General features: G+C 39.2%; 1 non-coding gene across 1 annotated transcript; it reads left to right on the forward strand.

The window, feature by feature from the left end:
- The first annotated feature begins 4408 nt into the window (after positions 1-4408).
- LOC115871168 lies at positions 4409-4571 on the forward strand. Its single transcript, XR_004047140.1, has one exon. It is a non-coding gene; the product is annotated as a U1 spliceosomal RNA (small nuclear RNA).
- The last annotated feature ends 369 nt before the right edge of the window (positions 4572-4940 follow it).

A 4940-nucleotide genomic window follows, 5' to 3' on the forward strand; every position in this document is an offset into this window, starting at 1 on the left:
CTCTATAAATGCCCTTTGCCTCCCAGCTCTTTCCTCTATTTCCCTTGACTTTCCTCCTGTCCCACTGTCATGCTTAGTCCCCACCAGGATTTCAGCACTTCCTGTTTGTTGCATTCTTAACTGAAAGATCTTAAGAGCTCATCTCTAGACTAACATCTTCACTCAACATCTTAAAAAAATAGAAACAAGAAAGAATTTCCAGAGGTTATGGTAGAAATACTAATTTGCTGTTCTGGGTATAAATCCAGTCAACAAACATTCAGTGAATACTGCTGGGTTTTTAGGTAAAAAAGAGACATTGCTGACCATCCAGGAACTTATAATCTAGTAGGGGATATAGCTTTATAAACATAATTTCAGTAGGCTGTGCTACATATGTCAATAAAAGTGAATGCAGGGTAAAATATGAGAGCGAGAATTTAGTTAGTTACTAAATGTTTGTTTTTATTTTCCTCCACTAACATTGTTTTTGGGAGAAACATGGAGCTTTCTATTCTCCTAAAGCATTACAGTTTCAGAACCCCCAGGGGCAGTTCTACTTTGTCCTACAGGGTCACCATGAGTCAACATTGACTTGCTGGCGGTGAGTGAACATTGTTTGGGAACTCATTAGTGTGAGCATAAGGCAGAGGGGTCAGATAGGTTGGTGTGGACCCCACATGCCAGTGACCATTTCGTTCTGTTACATATACAGTAGCCATGAGGCAGAGCCCACTGGACAGCAAAGAACAACAACGTTTATTCTCTACTGTATGTCAAGTAAAAAATACTTGTAAAGTACACAGTTCCTGATCTCAGGATTGTTAATCTTTTGGTGAATGAATCTCACAATATCTAATAAAAATAGAAATACGCTTCAAAAGATTAAATGCAGTTCTACAAGAGCTCATAATTACAGAACTGGACCCAACCTAGCGGTCAGTACAGGCTTCCCTCCGTTCCATTTGCCATGGCACCCACAAGTCAAAGGTGCCACAGACACTGGTTTTAACCATCCAATTCTTTTTATTTAAACGTGACAGAGTCTCTTGTAAATAGGTCAAGTTATGCAGATAGAGGAATTCACCAAAGGCATCCTGTCAGAAGTATTACTTCAACTCGATCTCAGACTCCTTCAGTTGGAGTGCTATCGTCTTCCCCACCCAGTACAGACCCTGCAGAGCCCTGTCCCTCGGGGCGTGGAAGCCACATGGAGATTTCTACTGCTCGACCTCTGGGCCTTAGATGTCATGTCATCCTTTTCCTTATGAATTCCATTATGAGTCTATTTCTTCATGCTGCTGCCTTCCAACACTGAAATCTCCTGAGTAGAAGGTTCAGAGCCCTGCATTTACAGAGGCCCCTTCCATAACCTTGGGAATTTCTCTAGCAATGTATTCCCTTGGCTCAAGTGTTTTTCTGAAATTTGGAAAAGCAAAGTATTTCTATCTCAAAAATTAAGATTGCTATTTTCTTCCACTGAAACACCCCCACCCCCACCAAACTTCTCCCTCTGGTAGGTGATTTGGAAATGGCTTCAGGAACTTTGGAAAGCCACCTAAGGAGACCCTCGAGTCGGTGTATTTAACAGGTACCTCATGGAATGTCTATATGGAGGCTTTAGGCACTTCTGTGCATAGTTAGGAAGATTGGGAAGATTCATTCATAGATTCCTAGGTAGGTCAGTTTGGGTTGGAACTGACTCAATGGCAATTAACAACAGCATCCATAGTTAAGCTATTGAGAGCCACTCTGTCTTTGAATGGCTTCTAGAAATACTCCTAGGGGCCTCTGTGCCCACTCACTTGGCAATAGGACACCCAGGTGCAAGGCCAGAGTTCATGGCTTATGAGTGTTTCCTACAGTGACCACACATATGTGGGTCATGGGGAAAGAACACGGCTTGCCATGCATAGGCTAGTAGGAACAATCCCTCTAGTTACCAGGTGTTTAATAATGTAAGCTGAGGATGTGGTTGTCACTGATGCCTACTTGAAATGAGAAGTCCTGTCAGGTGTATGCTTGATAATGCTGCCTTTCTAATTAAAGATGCATCAAATGTGCTTTTCTGTTTTGGGGGGAATCTCTGAAATGCAATTTGTGAAAACTATTTTATTTGAAGGCACAGCCCTATCTCAGTACTACCAACAGCTAATACATTTGGGTATAAAATGTTAGGATGCATATATCCAAAAGTAAATTAAAAAAACACATTTCTATTAAGCTTCCTCAGAGGAAGTCAGAATTCTCACTCTCTTAGCATAAAATAATTATTTTCACCTGAAGATGCAAATCGAGTGCAGTTCAAATGTGGGAGAGACAGGATTGTGCAGGTGTGAGAAGCAGCTACTCGACTTAAAAGTAAATGGCCATTTTCTAGATTTTGTGATATTAGTAATTTGTCAACATTTTCATGTGTGTTACTAATTATGATCCCTTCATCATTTCTAAATCAATAGATGAGTTTGCGGTTACTTTTGACTACGTAAATTTGCCTTACTGTCCTTAAAGATTTGGTTTATAATTATATTATCTCTACCCCCTAAAACACCTGGATACACCCCTCATGTGATTGGTAGCACCTTGGTGACATGCCAGCTTCTTACCTGCAGGGAGCCCAGAAAGGCAAGTTTCAATTTTAACTTTGAAAAGGTGCTTGGTGTCCCCTCAAGAACAAATGTCTTCTTTAATATTCCATGATATATGACACTCCAAATAGGCTTTGCCATCAAAATGACATCTCTGAAGATCTTAGGATACCAAAGGCTGGAGAACAGAAAAAACTTCTAAAGCCCTAGCTAAAAATGAAGCCAAGCAAAACAAAAACACTCACCATTGGCTTGTATTTTTATTGTGGAAAAATGAAGAGGCTTCCTGAGTATATCACATAAGAAATGAGCAAAGAACCCTAACAAAGCCTTTGCCCATCAAAGTTTAGAATACCAGGCAAGTCTACATGCTACCAAAAAGAAAATAGAAATCACATACAAGGCACCTGAAATAATAGCAACATCACAATTAAACAGCATAATTAAACATCAAAAGCTAAATTAAACATCACAAGCTAAATCACAATATCAGTCTTTTCTACTGGGAAAATAAATAATTATTTGCCTGCCAAACTATGCATCCAGTGTAATAACACAGCTACATACACCCAAAGTCTCCAAACATTGATCTCTCATGCACCAGTTCTCAAGAACCTCATAAAGAATATGTTCACACCAAAGCCAGTGACTAAACCCCAAATGAAGACAGAGTATTTGAGAATCAGAAAGGATCCCACACGGACAAAGGCGAGCAAAGTCTCCAAGGGCAGTGGGGTAGAAGACTTGCAGACAATCCAGCCCCTATGGTAGCAAGAGTCAGAGCACTCCAGCAGCGATGACTGGAGTGCAGTAGTGGCACTAGCAAATGATCAGTGTAGGAGGGTAGAATCTTATGCTGAAAGCCATTTTACAGAATTGTGGAAGGTTTGGGAAGCCATCCGTAGATTTCTAGAAAATAAAGTGTATGGGCACATTATGAAACTCTAGGAAGACCTAAATGACGTAGGAAGATACATCAGAAAGTTTGGGTACTGGGTTTCCAGCTCATATGCGCATGGGTTTAGTCCAAACAAATGGTATTGAAACCTGCCCTGGCCAGCAGTAGATGACTGTAGACAAGTGCTCTCATCTTCGTCTTGTTAGGGTGCCTTCAGAAAGGTCCAATCGAATTAGGTTTCTGAGCAGATCTCTTGGGCCATGTTATGGTCAATGCAAAATGGTCAGTGCATCAAGTTTCTATCTACTGTTTTGAGTTGCAACTGTGAATTTAATTCCATCTAGGTAGCTGGAATGTGTGGCCAATTGTCTATATGAATAACTGTCTTCTTTGCCATGGCACCAGAAGAACTAGCTGGTGTCTGGCTAGCATTACGGAACATTTTGGCCCAAGAGTCTATAGAGGAATTCTAATTCACAGGAGTAAAATGCAAACATAATCTCAAATTTTCATGGACATCAGACTTTTTGAAACCGTGAAGTCTGGCTGAATCCCTGAAAGTAGTCCTCTGAGGTCATCTTTGAGCCTTAAGTAAAACAGATCATTTGATGTCTTCTTAAAATCAAATAGCAGTTTAGTGTAACTAGTAAGAAGAAGTCTTCCTGGAGCATTATATTCTTGTAAGAACAAATATATATATATATATATACATATACATATATATATATATATTTTAAGATACATATATATATTTGTGGGCTTATGTTCCATGGGAGTACTAGAAACTTTCAAGGAACTGATATTTCTTCACTATTGGAAGTACTTTATAAAAATAAATGAAAACATTTCTAATGACAATAATACTAACATGGAAAATATTGGCACACACACAAATCCTACAGATGAATTTCACTGGTAAATGTTAATTCAAAGTCTAAATAAAATACTTCCCTGGCAGGGGAGATACCGGGGCACGACGGTGGTTTTCCCAGGGCGCACCTTGTCTGTTGCCCTCCCCATGTTCTGGTTGCCGTGACTTGCCCAAAGGTGGGAAACACGACTGTGTGATTTGTGACAGTGGGGGTCTGCATTCACACTCTTCCCATGTAAAAAAATCTACATAAAACATTAACCATTTTATTCAGCGTTACTTAAAAGCACTAGGAAGTTATGAGCAATTATCCAAAAATGTTTCATTGGGAAATATAGCTATCAAAGTCTACTGTACAGCAGTCCTGACTTATGATGTATTTGAGTTACTTCATACTGCACTTATGATCAGACACACACACGTTTGACATATAGTGTTAGTAAGATATCATATGTATAAACATTGCATCACGTAATTTGCTCATATTATTTTTATGCCAACCTCCAAAGACAAATTGAGTTCATATTTATAAAGATAATAAAAGACGATAATAAAAAGGTATTTAATTTATCATTTATAAAATAACTGTCAAACTGGAACCCCA

The sequence above is a fragment of the Echinops telfairi genome, unplaced genomic scaffold (genome assembly GCF_000313985.2).
Source record: "Echinops telfairi isolate 266 unplaced genomic scaffold, ASM31398v2 ScPeMD7_3533;HRSCAF=4204_0, whole genome shotgun sequence".
NCBI classification, from domain to species: Eukaryota; Metazoa; Chordata; class Mammalia; order Afrosoricida; family Tenrecidae; genus Echinops; species Echinops telfairi.